The 19,626-nt window shown below is 37.1% G+C and overlaps 1 protein-coding gene across 2 annotated transcripts in view; it reads left to right on the plus strand.

Annotated features, from left to right (window-relative positions):
• Positions 1-19,626, plus strand: part of grm4 (glutamate receptor, metabotropic 4) — a 183,895-nt gene that overhangs the window by 53,811 nt on the left and 110,458 nt on the right. The window lies entirely within an intron of this gene.

Below are 19,626 nucleotides of genomic sequence, written 5' to 3' on the forward strand. Positions count from 1 at the left end.
AAGTCAGTGGCATTCCTAAACTCATTCTGTGCAAATCGCAAGGCTCCTGTGTGATAATGTACACATGGCTCATTTCCAAACAAATGTTAACTTAATATTTAATACATTAAACTGATGAACAGATGATAAACAGTTGAAAGAGATTTCCGACTGCACTTCCAGTCTTCAAGATTTGATTCTTTTCACATTGTTATGGAGGTGGGTAATTCTTCATTGTGATGAAATTTAACTGCTCACTTTCACACTTTGATGATCACCTTGGGGGGGGGGATATAATCTGAATATGCAAATTAAAATAGTTTTGCACCCACGAACATGCAGTTAACATACAATATGGGATACGGATAATGTGGATTATGGGTTTAACATGATGTATTGTGTCTTGTCTTTTATATGTAATGCATGAATTGTTAATTGAATTTGTGAATTGTGAACATCAACCTGACATTAAGAGTTTTTGAAGAATTGAAGAAGCTCTTTAGGACCCTCTGCGTGTATATGTTAATGTTCTCTTCAACTTAAGAGACCAAATACTTCTCCTTTTTGCAGGGGACTATGGTTATGTTATGTTAGAAAAAATTTGTTTGAATTTGGAGATCAGATTTGCATCTGTTCACAGCGGAGGAATATGAATAATGCAGGACTCCATGTTTAGCTCATTGCACTGACCTGGCATCAGCGAGGCCAATTCTCATTCATTCCTCAGCCAGGCCGCCCAGAGACAGATGCCCAACGTTTAATGGATATTTACCCTCTGAAATGCAGACTACACGGTGCCATTCATCAGCCAGAGAGTTGTGATCAAAGACAGATCGCAGGCGGAGGAAACTAAGCAGCAGCGCGTGGAGATGACAGGCCTCGAGCACGAGTGCTGATATAAGCGCATTTAAAGCTCACAGCTAAAACACTGGTGTTATTGAGAAAAAGAGGCAGCAGGTGCAGCGACAGGGCAACTGGGGAGTCCTCACTGCGGGTTGAGCTCGTACGCTCATAAATTCACTGAGTGTTTTTGTGCAAACCCTCTTATTAGGATCTTCAGATCAACTGTTTTACAAGAATTTCTCTTTCAAAAGTACAAACTGCATCTATCTTAGCCTTGCCTACCTCAGTTGCAGTTAATGAAGATGTACCTCACTCATAAACCACACGGTCCTGCACTCTACGCATAAATGCCTTGGTTTCTCCCAGTCATTTGCAATTTCCTTTACTCATCTACAACATGTGTCCGTTCCTTCCAGAATCTTCAGAGCTATTTTACCGGAAAGCCTGAAAAAGGTTTCAGTCAGAGCTGATGGAATCTTTTCATAATCCACTTAGATAATGGCTTCAGCTTTTTCATGCTGACCATCAAAGTACAATGTGTTAAAAAATAAATGGTAAGAGGGATGTTTTCATTTGACTGAAAAATGTCAGAGTCCTCACTGACAAAAAAGGTATCATGGCAGTATTACCATGGTATTTTGATCATGTACTGTAGTAATATCACGGTCCTCTTTGAAGTACCAGAGTGTGTAATCACTCAGTGCTGTGGTACATACAAAGTCCCTTTGAGGCAAGTCAGTTCTCTCGGTAGGCATGTTAGGTAATGCTACTGTCTACTTGAATGGTAAAAGCTGCCTGTCAAATTACACTTATAAATCAGCCATAAAAAAAATATGAATTCATATAATTGTTTTCCTTAGCTAAGCTTGCTCTAAAAACTGTATTTTTACATAAATGTACATAAATATACACTTTGACAAGTGAGATTGTGATTGAATAAAGTATATGTAGATATTTAAACGTTATATTGCTTTTATACAACAGTTCAAAAAAACTATGTAAACTACACTAAACTTGACTATTTTTGATTCAATGACTCGCTCAGTAAATAAATGTCACTTGCTGTGTATCATTTTGAAGGCTGTGCTCTCCGAAGGTCACATTTGTTGGCTATATATGTAACAGAGGCCAGATAGTGAGAACTGTGCAGGTAAACCTCACTCCCCTGATCTCCAGAGGCGGACTAGCGACTGACGCTTGCGGCTGTGGTCTTTAGCGTCCGTGTTAGCAGCCCAGGCTCATTATTAAAACGTACCTGTGGCAACATTTTTGGCAAACGCAAAATACATTGCGTTGTGCACGTTTCGCGACAGTTTCAAAGTGAAATGCCCAGTGAGCGGCACCAAAAGCGTGTTTAGTTTTTCCTGAAACGTAAATATGGCAACGTTTAATTAGGTTGGAGTTGGCACGTTTCACTGCAGATCTGATTTGAAATGTCCGGTGAGTGACGCCAAAAGCTTGATGCTCCATTTTAAAATAACGTACACCTACACTAAAGCCTAAACCTACCCGATAGTGTTAACAAATAACCACAGTGTTTTAACTTGTTTTTAAACTCTTGTCTTCGAGCTCTTTTATCGTGACTACTCTTTCATGGGATTTGTACCCGAGCTCTCCGTACTTGCTCTCCGCAAGTACAATTATGTACCAGCTGAGCTATTGAGCAAGTTTGGTATGTCAGTAAAACTGAACATATGGAGCTGGTTAATGATGCAAACTTCAAAATATATTAGTTTATAAAAATTTGCACTATGGTAAAAAGAGTTTTGAGGTCATTACATAATTGTGAAAGGTGCCGTGTGAAAAAAGTCTTTATTAATCCATAATCTGCCCCTGTAATCACAATTGTGTGTGAAAACGATTAAAAGTGCTTGCTGTTTTACTGACTCTAGAGTTCATTTCTGTTGGAAACTGCAGTGATATGTACGTATTGGTATGTATTTTGCGTTTTGCAAAAATGTTGCCACAGGTACGTTTTTCCAATGAGCCTGTGTTGCTTGTTAGCGTGCCCGCCTCCCATGCCTTAGACGCCAGTTCTAGTCCCGCTCGGGCGAGTAGGACTGGAGGGGTTACGCATCAAAGCTAGCTTAAATTCTTAATGCAAATTCATTAAATAAAGCAATGACAGTAATAACGCCTCATGATGAATAACAATACGGGGGTTTTCTTGGTTCAAAAATGGTCTTTGTTGATGGCAGATGAACACGATCATTCACATACAGTACAAAAGTACCCTAACCCTATCCATGTGATCTGTGAGCCCAGTACTAACAATAAATCCAAATTAAATACAAAAGAAACAATTATGCTAAGAAATACAAAGAATATGAACTTATCCTATTTATTCATTAAATAATTTGTTTTTGTTCTGTCCATTGTTATGATCATAACTGTCAATCGTATTCAATCATGCATTTAAATACGGTTGTCAATCCAGAAACTTTGGGATGTGAAGTTAGCAGCGTTAAAAATATACAAATATATACAGAAACACGATGTGAAAGTCACTGAAAAAAAATCAAACAGTGAAAATGCGCAATGTTGTTGGACTGTTAACCAGCACCCTTGGAATGTGATAAAATATTGAAAATGCATATAAAATGTGATAAGTAATTGAAAAGATGTTACTTAATTTTCATGATTCTTACTAAATGCACAGTAAATACATTTTCAGCTATACTTTTTCAAAGTACCCATACAAATGTTGTCTCAGCTAATAGCAAAGGAATAGATCATTCTTGCACAACAATGTCCTTATACAGTCTATACATATCAAAGCACCATGGAACAGACACTGCCTCAGTACCTTTTTATTTAAGTGCAATACGAGTCTGTATGCATTACAGAGTAAAAAAAAAAAAAAAACCTGTAAATATCTGCCACATCTCTATGCCTTACTACCCAAGGCAGTAAAAAAAAAAAATGTGCATCAGCAAAAAGCTTTTTTTGCTCCAGACAGTCTCCCTGAATTTGAACATGTCTCAGACCAGATGCAGGTATTGGCCTTTTGCTTGCATTTCGCTAGTTTTCAATTATAGAATGCAAAGCACTGAGGAACAGGAAAAATGCATACTTGCATACGCAAATGCACACACATACACACACAACCGTCGCCCACCGCCTCAAACATGCACACAAGCAAACACCGGGGAGAAAGAAAACTGCATACTCTTGCAAGAACACCCTGCTCAAGATGGAAGGTCTGCCACCTGCATGCAGTTTAGGGGGTTAACAAAAAGCACTTTCCCTAGCATAGATTTGGCAGTTCTGAGCTTCATGATTAATATTTCACATCAGCATTACATAACAGCAGCTAGAAGCAGCAAATTACCCTTCCCCAACATCTATGTATTGAAAAATCCGACAGCACATTCAGAGTAGAGGCTAGAGTCTGAAAGAAAAAGCACTAACTGTTGTTTGGAGTTTTTGTGAAATTTGCCAGTATCATTTATCTAACAAGAGAGTTGCTCAGTCAAACTCACAGCTGTCATAAACTCTACAGCCACATCCTCTTGTTATCTCTTATTGTTGAAGTAAAATGGAAGCTTGTTTTGAATTAATCACTGAATTTTCAGTGCCAAAACGCTTGAAATGAAACTATCTGAAGCATTTTAGATGTTTACCACCACTGATAATGTACTAGCTATTACACAGTCTCTTACTTTCATGGCTATAAAGCAAAACTACCCCACTATCTTGATATAATGCAAACAGTCTGTTACAAATTTATGTTGTGGCAGACCATCAGAATTGCTATTATGGGTCATAGAACTGCCCTGGGTTCACAGCAATGCTAATAAACAACACCAGTCTATTTTATTTGAGCAATATTGTTGTCTAAAAAGACTTTTAATATGTTTGGTCCAAATTTATGTACATCATTAACTCAAAACATTGCATTTTTTACATTGTATTGTCATTTATCCCTACTGTTTTTTAAGTGTTAAAGTCAACATGAAAGCAAAACTGACCCTATGTACATTCAAAATACACATTCCTATTCTTGCATGATTCGTGGGTGCACATTATTCCAAAGAAAAAATCTCAAAATGTATAATGGCTTTTGCATATTTTTTAGTCCCTCCCCTCTAATGATGTCCAAAACCACTTCTAGTGATCCAATCAATGCTCAACAGATAAAATCATGTCCCCCACCCAACATTAGTTTTTTTCTTGTTGAATACCCCCTTTAACTCATAAATGCGTCGAAATGGGTTGCAAATGGCGTTTCGTGTTGACATTAACAGAAGATGTTTACTTTCAATCCAAAAAAGGTCAATGGTTTCAAAGCATTTTCAGGGTGCTAATTAGCCTCAATTAATTACAATAATCACTGCCTGCTTGCATTGAGTTTTGTATTCACGTACATCACTGATCAATGTTGTTGTGCTTTGAATGCAGGCTGTGAATGTGTATGCCACATGGTTTGTAGCTAAGCCTGCAATTTAGCTATTAAATTGGAGAGCGATGTAATTGTCTGGAGAGTTTTTACACCTCCATTTTAAACCCCAATTCCTGCCCAGACACTTTGAGGAGGACAGTCGATTCATGATATAAACTCTCTCAATGGTTGTTTTGTCTGTCTGGATGTTTGATTGTTTTAGCTGCAGTGAGCAATAAAGAGTTTCAGAGAGTCAGGTAAGGGTCGCTATAACAATTGTTAACACTCACTCTTCAACTGGCCTGAGTATGCTGTTGTCTCACCGCCTGTTTTCACTCAAATGTCATGACATATTGCTCTCTTTTCCTCCATATTATCATTTCTTTGTCCTCTTATGTCTTACTACCCAGGATTCTGACCTGACTGCACTCACCAAATAACTTCAAAAATCACTGCTGATGGCTATATTTGAAGTGATGTTGGAAGAGAAAGTAAAAAGAGCAGTTTTCAAAGAGAAAGTGAGAAAAGCAATTAGGACTTTCAGCACGGTTCACCTATTTGTTTTAAACTGTTTCAGTGAGGAAAACTTTCAACATTTAAACCCTAAAGGGGAAGCGTGTAATTTCTTTGGCGACAGGATGGAAACACTTCTTTTTTTGGGGGGGGAGAAATCAACCTATGAATGGTGTCAAAGTGTCTTGTTATATATTTGTCTGGGATGATAAAAGAAAGTATTTTTTAACAAATAAATAAATAAATGACACTTCATCTTTAAGTACACAATTCTAACAGATTTATTTTTATTTTTGAAGGCACTGCACTGCTCTGCATTTATGGAAATTAATTCCTATTAACTCAAATCTAATGTGAAGCGACAGTCTATTGCTTATCAATCACTCAGTGGTGTTTGATTTTCTAGCACATTTCATGAGAGAGCAGATGCAAGCACACACAATGTTGACATTTAAAATGAATCATTGAATTTACCCAGACAATGGCAATTGCTAGGCCTATAGACCAGGAAAATTGCAATTGATCCACTTTGTTATCTGAGGCATTGAACCTTTTCATAAAATTTCTGGTTTATGGTGAGTTTTTTTCTTGACATTGTAGGTCTAAGGGACTGATATTAATGAGCTTTATTTTTCTCTATATCGTTTTAATTATTTGTTTAGAGCACAGTAAATGTAACTATTTACACGCCAATGTGTGATATATGAACTTTCATGTATTAGAAGATTCAAATGCTTTAAATAGCCTTCATTTACTTTAATTTGCTTTCTTTTCAGCACAGGTTATGGCAAATAAATAGTCTATCTTCCTGTGTGACTGATGGGGCTTTTACCCACCAGCAGAAAAATACTACACTGGGTCTCTTTGATTTCTGAAGCAAACTTGCCATCATTTGAGTAGCTTGCTTAGAGGTTCAATTTGACATCGCCTTCCATCTCAAAGAGGGTTACATCGTAATAGCTCTCTGTCTAAGAGCGCCTCCATTTTTCAATTACACCTACCCAGCGTGTGATCATGTTTCTACCACCTCACAAACTAATACTCTATTGCAAGAGATTGGAGTGACAAATTTAACATAATTTCCTATTCAGAGGTTCCCACTGGGTTCTCATCTGGTTTTTGCATTAATGTGTGAGGTATTAGAAATGTTTGCGTTAACCCAACTCTCTCCACCGTAGGAGCCATTGGTACCATATTGTACATTGACTGTAGGGGACTAAAAACTAAATCAGGATTGTTCTTTTGTCTGCTCAATGAACTTGATTAGGTCCAGAAATTGTACTGAGCGGGATTGATTCACTCACGAATCAATCAACCGATTTTAAGAACCGGTTCAACCAGTTCACCAAAAAGAGCAAATATTTTGTGAAGCTGACATCATTAATTCAAAGTCACTGATAAGATTTAAGGATTATTTTAATGCTGCTTTATTTGTCATTTTTGGTGCTTAACAGCTTTTGTGTTAAATGGATCATATATGTGCAAAGATTCTTCAAAAGCTAGTTTCACTTAAGAATAAAGGTCATATGGGTTTGGAAAAGAGGGTAAGTAAATAACCGCTTTTATAATAAACAGAATGTTATCGCCCATTGGTGTTAGTTCTCGTTATTGGTGTGAACTGGTCTTTAGACTGTCTCCTGCTTGTAGACAACTAGTAATCTGGCACAAGTCTCCTTTAGAGTTTGTAGTTAAACTGTTCCGTTCACTTTTACATAGGATAGCCTACTATTCGAGTAGCTAATTCTTTTCTCTTCTCCCCATTGCTGCAAATATCCAGCAATATCACCTTTAAACAGTGACAGCGACTCAAATAAATATAAAAGATGGCGACGTCTACTGGAAAATCGCATCTGATGCGATAGAAGTCGATGAAGGTGCTCGTTCACCCGTCAGAACTTAAAGGGATACTTCACCTCTGGAAAGATGAATGTGTATTTAAAATAGGTCATTTATGTAGAAGAAATGTGAAATTATTTTTGAATTTGGAGCTTTCTAGACTGAGAAAAGCCAGAAAATGTATGTTTGGCTTATGTGGATAAAAGACAACAACTCCCAGAATGCACTTGCTTCGCTGCTCTAGGAGGCCACTCCCAAGCCACGCCTACCGGTAAGAGAGCGCAGTTGAAAACAACAAGGCTAGGCTACTAGTGAGTCTCCGTGACGAGTTTGCCCTGGATTTCGAGATCGCCCAAAATGTCCGGATTCGGCTTTTGCGTTCTACAGTCGCCATTCATTATGTTTACTGTGGCGAGCAGGACGAGACTGAGGGGCGCGGGAGAACGGCGCGAGGCCGGTGGCGTGATTACTGAGACGCACCGGTCACGTATCTCTCACGGAGGAGCGGGAATTTTCTTAGCAATGTTGAAAACGCACATCAACCGATCACTTGTTTAGCGTTCACGTAAACACTACATTCAGACTCACCAATCGGAATGAATTCAGTTAGATTGAAACAAAAGGTGTGCATGTAAACAATGAATGGCGACTGCAGAAAGCAAAAGCCGAATCCCGGACATTTTGGACGATCTCGATGGCCAGACATGTCCGGGAAAAAGAGGATGGTAACTCCTACTACTCAGCTTTCTCAACAGAACAAGAGCCTGCTAGCTTAGCTTCCAAAGAAAGACGGCTGACACTGTGTACATTCTGTGAGTGAGATCCCACCCTCTATGGGCGGGTTGAAAACATGCGGGACAGCCCCTCCTACTGGCTGTAGTCTTTAGCCTCTGGCCAAAAAATCCTCCGATGACACAAAATTACGATTTTTGCGTCATCGGAGGATTTTTTCCAGACAAAAAATACATAAATCTCTCGTCTCAGGGGGATATGAGGGTGGAAAGCACGGTAATTCGAAAATACTACAGGTTTTCTACTACTACAAAGCTTAATGCTAAATCCTGAAGTATCCCTTTAACCTGTTAAGCTTTACCAGTGCGTCGGCGCACTGAAACGTTTTTTTATTTATTTAGTTCAAAGTTACTATCAGATTAAATGTTATACTTTGACAAACTATACATCATTAAAAAGATATAAGACTCAAGTTTCAGTATTTGACCACTATTGTATTCTGAGAAACTTATAGTGACAGTTATGTCTTAATTTGTGTCAGGAGTTATGAAATGAAAAAATGCGTCGATCCCTTTAATATGATTTATGAGCGTCAGCTGGTCCATTCATAAAAAAAACTCCGTGCTGTCGTCATGACAGTGCTTCACAAAACAACGTCCCTCAGGGCTTTTAGCTCAAAAATGTGCAGACTTGGAGAAATATTGATATATTCTCATAGATTCACATCATATTTCTATAGACAGGAATAATATTTATTGAATTTATACCCAAATGCGTCGATGTAATCATTATGAGCGCTTCTTACTAAGATGTGCTGTGTTTTCAATTCATACCAATAGCCTGAGGGCGCTATATGCACAATAATACTCCATATATGGAACATGAAGAAGAGACATAATCATGTGACCTTCAAGGACGTCACCAGAGCCCGTCTACGGAGAGCCTGTCCACTCCCTATTAAGCCCTATTGTACCGAATTTTGGTTGTAGTACCACCAGAGTTCCACTGGGGGCGCTTGCCATGAGTGCAAAATGAATGGGAGTCAATGGGGCTAGACGGCTAAATTTGTCTCTTTCACCCGATTGCCGTTGAGAAATCTCAGATGTGATTGTAGATTTTGCAAGTTCAACATGGGTTTTAGGTCGAAAGTTGAATGAACGAGTACTTATGTCGTTTTGATTTCTTACAGGTTGAGTTGTTGTTGCCCATAACACGCTAGCATTCTGCTAATGACGTCAGCATTCTGACGTCACTGACATTTTGAAAGACTTTTTTAAAGCAAATAAGTGACTCTAAAAAATCTAACACCCAGCAATGTGTAATTTCTTTGCATCTCCTTTCGAATACAACATTCAAATTACTAGACAAAAAATTATATCCTGAGAAAAGTGGATTTTGAGGGGTATACCGCCATTGACCTCCATTCATTCTGCACTCGTCCTGTGAGCGCCCTCATATGGAATCAGAGTGGAACTGCAACCAGTTCAAAAGCCGGAAGTGTAGTGAGAGTGAAACTTTTTTTTTTTTTTTATTTTTTTTTTATTTTTTTTTTTATTGCAGTTGAACAATCAAGTAACAAATAATAATACAATTGAACATTCATAACAATGAAATGACAGTGGATGACAAAAACATAGAAATGGAAGACAATAGATACATTTTAATTATTCCTACAAAGAAAAAAGACTTATTAATCCAATTACACTTCGCTCAACAAAATATCATATAATTTCAAAAATTTGACACTTTTTTTGTTGTTAATTTTTTTCAACGTCTTAATTAAATAGTTAAAGTCACTCAAAAAATTATATAATTTGGGTACTTTTAGAGAAAACTTACACTTATGGATAAAATATTTAGCTAATAAAATAAATATGTTCCCAATATATTCTATTTTATGATTACAATGAGAAAAATAACAAATTACATCACCCAATACAAATTCAATATCTAATTTTAATTTTGCAACAAGGAGTTTTGACAAATCCAACCAAACTTCTCGCCATATTAGACATTCTCTGACGTCACTGATAGCAGCTACACACAAAGCTAACACAGAGATCGCTGTATATAGACGTTTTGAAGACAATAAAAAATATTGCAATGATATTTGATTTGCCTGTGTTCTTCAAGCAATGCCAGGTATTTTTATAATAATAGATTATATTTATAATGTAATGCTAATCGATATAGACTTTATCATTGTACATAATTCTATAAATATATTTTCTGTCTGATTTTTTTTTTATCTGAAGCCAAATTAGATCACAGAAGATTATTTAAAATACTCGAAATGCGTTATAAAGTACGTTTGAAGCACAAACATGGTTTTAATCTCATAAATGGTCGTGTATTGATGGTGTGCTAAGCTAACATGCTAGCTAGGCCCAAAATAAAGTAATTTGACATGATCTTGAAAAACATTTAACTAAATACAGAGACTTATCATTTTCAGATTTGAAATATAACATGGTCACACATGTGGCTTTAGCTGCAGTGCATTTCTAGATTGCTACAGTGCCCACTTCAATTTTATTTTCATGAATATGTTTCATAAAAATAAATTTCTAATAACTTTACAAAACTTTGAAGCTATTCAAAAAATGTTTTTTCATTATGACAATAATTCATTCTACATTTACAATAAACTACCAGGTGTCAGCTTTCAAATGAGATCATACTTGTGCTTTTAGTGCAAAGGGTTCATGAACTGTATCTGCTTCAGTTTGGGTATGTCATTTCTGGGGATTTTTCAAAAGTGGCGTATCAGGTTAATGAACCAACGGCAGCTTTCCTGAGTGGAGACCGAATCGCGCGCATGCAGGCCACAATTCGCGTCGGATGAAGACGGATTTGTTCGAAAACGTCAGGTGAGACAATTTCGGCGTCTCTGAAAGTTACCCAAATCATATATGAAAGCACAACAGTCTATGCCTGTTGCATTGTATGATTTGCAGTTCCGTTCACGTTCACATGGGTGTTCGTCTAATTATTAAGGTTGTGAAATTTTACAAGAACGCGGTTGTCAGTCTCACAAACACCCAACCTGGGTATGAAAATACACATTACGCGCTCAAATACAATTCTGATAACCTCATTTTATTCTACAGTATGTGAACCTAATGGTACAAACTGTGCTCGTATTTGCCAATACAGCATGCCAGCAAACATATTTTAATGTGAAATTTGTCTGAAACCAAATTATCTGACGCCATGCCACTTTTATAGCTCTATACTCTTGCTATATTGAGCCACTGTTGACACTCTTTTATTTTCATAACAGAATATAAAAGAGCAGCTTCAAAGCAATAAGCTTTTTTTTTTTTGTATTCTGTAATATTTTGATGTATAGAGACCAGCCTGTAATATCAGTCAACTTGTAGAATTCATGAGATATGAAATGCATGAGGTAGAATCATCATGTAAGGTACATTTTCGCAGTGCTGTGACATTGCAGCAGGTTGCTGCTTTGCTTGACGGTTTTGCACCCTGTCCAGTCTTTTCCCAAGTCTCCAGTGCATCCTTGTAAAAGTGAATTAGTGCAAATCTGCCTGGAGTGATATAGCTAATTCAATGACCGAATCATGTCTTCTTAAAACAAAACAGACTGATCTGCCCGTAGTCCCTGTCATGTTGAATGAGTGCAGAAAGTGCTCATGTTGTTTGGTAGAGAGCACATCAAGTGTGATTGCGTGTAATGGCAGTCGGCTACTTCTTTTCTTCTGAATGTTGTATGCTGTTTGTTTTTTTTGCTCTTTTCTTGCATGGTTTGTTTACCTGTTGCATAAATAATGCACATATATTTTTTGTTTATGCTGTTTTCTATACTAGCATATACTGTCTCAGCATGCAATGTTTAGCACTTATTGCTACTTGCCCTAACTTCTTGTTGGGAATAACATTACAGTGTATCAAAACTGAATTAATGCCTGAATGTGTGGTCCTGTCTGTTTGCTAGTGTCTGGAACTAAACTTGGGAAAACACATTGGAGTGCCCTTCCCTTCAGGGATTTCTCCAGTATACTTGTCTCACCGGTGAAGCTGCTCGAAGATTGACTTTGACTTCCATTCCACCTCACTTGTCAAGGTGGTCAATTCCCTCAAAGCATACCGGCCCTCCCCCCATCCTATTACTTTGGGCTTTTTCCTTCACTGTGCGGCACAAACAATATCATATAGGCTAGAGGCTTACGATCCTGTCAATATCTCATATCAAATCCTTTCCTTCATCTTGGATATACCTACATCCATATCATAATTCAGTACAATCACAGAACACATTTTTTGATGTACATATGATTAGAATATGATTGGAGCAGCATATTTGCTTCATATTTGGATATAACCACATCACCAATGCCAGTTTGAATTGGAAACTGTACTATTGTACGTAACGTAATGTAACATTGATTTAACGCTACAAAATATTTATAGTGGGATACAAAAGTCTGCAACCACTAGAGAAAATGCTTCTATTTTGTATTTTTCTAATTCAACACAATATGAATATTATTGTATTCAACATTAGTGTATTTTTTTGTTTCTGAAAGAAGTTTCTTATGCTCACCAAGGCTGCATTTATTTGAGCAAAAATACTGTAAAACTGTAATATCTTTTGAAACATTATAAATACAAAGATCTGTAATGAAATCTAGATGGTGCAAACTAATAGGTCTTTACCTCAACCTGCTTGCAACACATTGTTATCTATAGGACACAGCTGAATGGTTCCTGGTATATCATGAACTGTTGTGCCATGCTGGTTATATTTATCACGCAGTGAAAATGCCCAACACTATCTCACGACCAATTCGTACGAATTCGTACGAATGATAAAAAGATGGCTAAATCGTACAAATTCGTACGACCTCACTCGTACGAATTTGTACGATTTGGCTAAACCCACGTGATGGGTAGGTTTAGGGGCGGGGTCAGGGATAGGTCATTCGTATGAATTCATACGAATTGGGCAATTCGTAAAATATGTACGATTTTGCAAAAATCGTACGAATTCGTACGAGTGAGGTTGTATGAATTCGTACGAATTAGCCACCTCGTAGAATTTGTACGTTTTCCCGTGAGATCGGGTTGAAATGCCCCTCCCCGTCATTACGCTATATCTATGTCATTGCACATGCGCATTCCTTTCAGTTTCAGTTTTCAATCCGATTAATCGGATTAGAAAAGGAATAAACCACCCATTTCAATCCGATCGAAATTGAATTCGGATCGAGCTCAATCGGATCATTAAGGTGTTTACATGAAGGTTTTTCAGTCCGATTGAGCCGTCAATCCGATTGCTAATGGATTATTTGGTTGCATGTAAACGTAGCCTATGTAAGCAGCATTAAAAGCAGCAGATTTATTTTAGAAAAAATCTCAGAAAATTTTTAATGGTAGTGTATATTGTGCTTTGAACTTGTTTATTGCTATTTTTAAAAGAACTATTTTATTTATTCCAAATCAACCATGACAAGATCAAAGAGAGTTAATATCAGTGCAAGATGTGAACAAAACCTTTTAAGACAAATGAAAGAGAGAGAAAATCTTTTGCCGAAAATATAATGAGCGTGTGATGCATTCCCCCAGTTGCTGAGAATTACTGGCATCACTGCTTACAAAGAGACTTGACTTTAAGCGATTCATTTAAATTTCATTTGAAGTAATTAACCTTTAAATCATGCAGCTCACCAGCCCTTTGCATTCTCTGTTGCAAAGAGTATCTGGCATTTTGTTATATTGTTGTCGTAATTTAATTTGTTCATTTTCAGGTCTACATAAAAATGGCAGATTTTCAATGTGCTGTCAGATTTTTTTACTTCACTGCAGGGCCGTAGTCAGAAATGTTGAGGCTGAGGAGGGCCCGTTATATATTCTCATTGAGCCAGGAGAGAGGGGGCCCATCCATAAACCTTTTGTCTTGGACCCCTGCACACATAACACTGTGAACATTCTGCTAGAACAGAAACCTCAGACTTCACATTCAAATTACGATACGTTTTAGTCTTGACAGGGCAGCAAATCATCTACCATGACAAGATCAAAGAGAGTTAATATCAGTGCAAGATGTGAACAAAACCTTTTAAGACTGAGAAAATGAAAGAAAGAGAAAATCTTTAACCGAAAATATAATGAGCGTGTGATGCATTCCCCCAGTTGCTGAGAAGTACAGGCATCACTGCTTACAAAGAGACTGACTTTAAGCGATTCATTTAAATTTCATTTGAAGTAACAAACCTTTAAATTGTGAAGCTCACCAGTCCTTTCCATTCTCTGTTGCAAAGAGTATCTGGCATTTGGTAAAAAAAAATAAAAATAAAAATTCGATAGATAATACAAAGCAGGAAGAATGAAAAATCAATTCATTATTTCTCAAGTGAGTCTTCCTCTTTGTTGTTGGACGAGTGGACAAGTTATTCTTTTGATGCAAATGTTCAGGCTGCAGGTGATGCCGAGTTGGAGGTTAGTGAACAACCCCAGAAAATGCCAAAGCCATAGATCACCACAAAGTATGAAAGGTTTATCAGCGGGCCTTGCTTGTTGATATTTATGTGCATAATTCCTGACAATGCAATTTGATTGCAAGCATACTGTAGCTCTCGTTTAGTTTGCTTGTTCATTTGTTAGTAAGTTTTTGCACATCAGCACTCATTTTGAAAACAAGTCAACCTTTATCAGCGCAGCCATTTTTCTGAGCTGATTGGTATTGTTTGCTCACAGGATTGTCTTGGTTCACTAACAGCAGCAAACACTGCAGAGGATAGACGACAGCGTGCATTATTTGCGTGGTGGGTAGATCCGATTTTCCCTTGACAACTCCCCATGATTGAGCTGATAGACTACGGCGCCCGATGAATTTGTCTTTGCTGAAAGAGTCTCGGCAAATGTTTTACATGCTCCTCATTAAAGTCTTAGCTTTCTTCTTGAGAGCGAACCTGAGAAGTAAAGCTTAGAACTGGGGAGCCATATCTATATTGATTTAACACCTCATTGGGGGAATGACGGCTGAATCAAGATTAACGCTTCTGTTCAATATCTGCGTGGTGTGCCCATTCCTCTTCAACCCCATTAGTTGAGGGGTGATAGCCAAGCTGGCCAACAAATCTGTTTACACTGTCAAGCGCACTCAATGGCAAATGCACCAGCAGGAATGGGCCGCCTTATGAAAGCTTTTCATTTTCTCACTGCAGCGACGTTGATGGATAACCGTGCTGGGGTGTTTCTTTTTCACTATACTCTATTGTGTATGTGTGTGTGTGTATAGCCATGCATATTTGTGTAACTGCCCATTGGTTAATGGTCTGTTATAGTGATGGGGCCAAATGGAGTTGTGCCAGAAAGCGCTGGCAGAGGAGGGTATATAGGGATGTCAGAAGTACCTGTACTATAGTAAAAAAATGTAAAGATGGCAGTTTTTCTACAATGTTGTTAAATGTTCAATGACTGACTGACAAGCTGCTGCTTTTAAATGCTTATATATAGTGTGTGTGTTTTTTTTGTATGCATGCATGCTTGCACAGTAAAGTAGCTGTGTGCATGAGCGGTCAAATACGTGAGACAACTTGGCGGTGTATTAATGTAATGATAGTTGGTTTGTCTTAATTGGACATAAACAGGCGGGACAGGAAATCAGATTTGGGTAAATAGGCCTTGCGGTGTAAATGCAGCCCAATCATTAATCAGTTTATTTCTTTGTTTCATATTTTTCTTGTAAAAACTGCATTTACTTCATTGGAAAATGCTGCAAAAATAATTGTTTTAATCAGTATTTTGTCTTATTTTCGCTTAAAAAATTTCTAAACATCGTTAAAACAAGATCTTGTTTTAAGGATTGCAAGAAAATAGAATAAGCTAATAAGAATTATTTTCATAGAATATACATTAAATGCTGTTTATTTGACTTATTTTGTGAGCCATATGCAGGATAAGAAAAATAAACCGGATTCAAGATATGTTCTATGAAAATAGGATTTATTTTGACACTAAATCCTTACTGAAAATCAAGATAAAGCCCTTAAAAAGAAAAGTTTATATTGATATTTACGTTATAAATAAATGTAGTACACACATTCGATAGCACGTCAGTTGCTATTGAATATTGCTGTGGTGTCGAAATTGATATTGAATATTGTGACATTTTGGTGGTATTAGTATTAATGACTGAAATTATGCTATTGTGACAACCCTAGAAGTGAAATTCATGGATGATTTAAATGTCCTAACATAACATGTTTTTTTAGTTCTGTTCAATATTGTGCCACTTGTGTAGCCGTGTTCTCTCAAAATCTTCATTTTTCTTCTTTCCTTTGAATCTGGCCTTATCTGAACTCAAACTTTATCAAAGTCCTTTCTTCTGATGTTGCTGGAGGTCAGCAAATAGGGTGGTATTGGGATTATTATAGAGACTTTCTCCACTGCCTTTGTTTCTGTCAACTAGGGCCTCTCTCTGTCGCACACTCTCCCTCTCTCCAATCTCTATGGAGACAAATGACCAAGGTTGAGGGTTTATCTCTGTATTTCTTGCAGCATCGATCCATCTATTTGTGCATGCTAAATTAAGATTGTGTTACCACACTGGGTACCCACAACCATACTGTTTTATCCCATGTATGTTCTGTTTGTAGGGAGCATGCCAGTGTTTCCCCTATACCATTGTTTTGAATGAATGAATGACAAATATATATATAATAGACGGGCGCGCTCCATGTAGTAGCCTAACTTTAGTGGCTATATTTTCGCGAAAATGCGGATGTAATCGAGGAATCCAGGCATAAAAACGGAATTTACTGTATAATGATAAATTTCACAGATTTTTTGATGAATAAAAAAAAATACAAATTCAGTACACTTGAAATCAACTCGCAATATAGACTAGTGTGAGTGAATATTAAACCGCAAAAACACTTAAATACGAATCCTGCATGTTCTGTGTGAATGAATGGTGCAGACGACGCACAGTTTCATTTACCTCACACACACACTGAAGCACGTGTGACGCTAGCACTGTTTTTTGCCTATATGAGGACACGAATGCATGAACTTCATCTCCAAACTCTAGATCCGATTTGAGAAAAACTATGGTCATGTCATAAACACAAAGGTCTTCACGGCAACCCGTCAAAATAAAAGTTCGGTTTAACTTGACAGAAATATATTTCTGTTGTACAGTAGAATTTAGATATGTCTTAATGTAATAATAATAATACTAATACAAATAAATTATCATCAAAACTTAATTGCATATGATTAAATTAATGTTTTATGTCTTCATTTGATTAAAACAACACCGAATTTGTGTAAAAAAAAAAAAAGACATTTAAATGTAATTTTTTTTTTTTTTAAATGTTGTATAAGTTTAATAATTGCATAAGTTTCATGATTTCAATTAATTAGCCATGCCTTTTGATTACTAAAAATCTTACACCACATATCCGTAACACGCCCGCTCCACTACACTGGTAGTTTCGGGGGGTCTACCCCCCCCCCCCCCCCCCGGAAAAAATCCTAGGGGAAACACTGCAAGCCATTTTACATGACCTGATTGAGGTGTTCATTTCTGAAAAAAAATATTAAATAACACATGCACATCACACAACCATTACAACAAATAAATAAAGAGTAAAGCAGAAAGAAAAGCTCCCAAAATTTGGTATTTGTGCACTCAGGAGAAAATCTAACATCAACCATGCAGTCAGACCGTGAGAGAGGAAACAACTGTGTGTTATTGCTTTTATGTAGAGTGCCTCTTAAAGGTGCTCCCTGAGCCGGAAGAGTTCATTTACTAGATAGATCTTGACAATGGACTCTTTTGTTTTTGAGCATTAGCGTGCCCTACTACAAAGCAGTAAAGCCCTAATAACGTCCAATAGCCATCTCAGTGCCAGACACTTACCCAACTGAGAGCCAGATCAGTGGAGCTTTCAAACTGGACACACTGTCCAGAGGACTTACTGGGTCACCGAAATGAGAAATGTAACAATGGGAGCTATTTTCTTGCTTTCTGAGTAGATGGATGACCCAGCAATGTCATTTATCCACAAGAACATTTATGTGTTAGAAGCAAACCCAGCAAACAAAAATATGTTCCAATAATGTTTTGGATAATGTTCCTATTAAGGCTGAAAACATTATTTCAGATCTTTCAAAGCATAATTTTTTTTTTATGTTTTAAAAACTTTTTGAATGTGAATGTTAGAGAAAACATGAAGTGAATGTTCAATTTTATCATTTTGCAAACATTATGGGAAGATTACGTTTAAATTACGTTCTCTGAACCATCTGAAACAAGTAGTTAATGTTTAAAAAATAAAGTCCAACTTAAATGTTTTAGAAAAAAACGTTCCATGAACAATATATAAATAATACTTTTGTGCTAACATTTTAATTATGTTATTAAAGATAACTTTCTGTTAATGGAAGAACGTTTGTTTATAACTTACTGACCCCAATTTTTTTTAATCCAATTAGCTAATGCATCCTTGCTGAATAAAAGTATCAATTTCTTTTTTTTTTTTTAAGTTACTGACCCCAAACCTTTGAATAGTAGAGTATGTATGTGTACAGTATGTATATAGTAGTGTGTGTATGTATGTATGTGCATGTCTTTGTGTAGGGTAAGCAGTTTGAAAAATGGATGTGTGTAATGTATACTGCTCCCTATACTGGGAAATGCAGTTACTATTAAATAGGCCACAGCCTCCGTGTAATATGCTGTTTCATGCGATAATGTGCAGAGTGTGTTATTTAAGTGAGTTAGAAAGGGAACAGATAGTAGATGCCAAACAGACCACTCCATCTCGGATGTGGTGCACATGATGGAGTCCTAACGTTCCAGCTTGTCAAGAGTTCTGGGAACATTATTATTTTTTCTGTAAAGTACAGTGCAGTGAACACGATGCACCTCATAAGCACCCTAAAATACATTAAGCATGTGCAATGTTCACAACGTTATTAGAGTTTTAGAATCTCAAGTCCTTTTCAAAAACCCATTGCTGTTGCTGCGTCACCGGTCTGCGCACCTCATGTAGACAAGGGTGAATCGAATTAGACATCAATTGGAAATTGTTCAGGGTATTGGATGTGCTGTAATGGTTTGTGGTGTTTTTAAGATGTGATTTTCCAGGATCACGGACGTACTTGATTTACTCTAGCTACTTTGCTGTCCATCATTCACCCAGACGACACAGTCAAAAGCTACTGTAATGGACGAGACATAGTTTTAGAAGAATTTATCTCATTTCAGAATGCAATATTCTTGTTTTGAAGGACATGAACTCTGTGAAACATCTTTAGGATTTCGTTGTACAGTCAGTTTAATCTATGGATCAACCTACTTGAAACAG

Source organism: Leuciscus leuciscus (assembly GCF_965113295.1).
Source record: "Leuciscus leuciscus genome assembly, chromosome: 14".
In the NCBI taxonomy this organism is placed as follows: domain Eukaryota; kingdom Metazoa; phylum Chordata; class Actinopteri; order Cypriniformes; family Leuciscidae; genus Leuciscus; species Leuciscus leuciscus.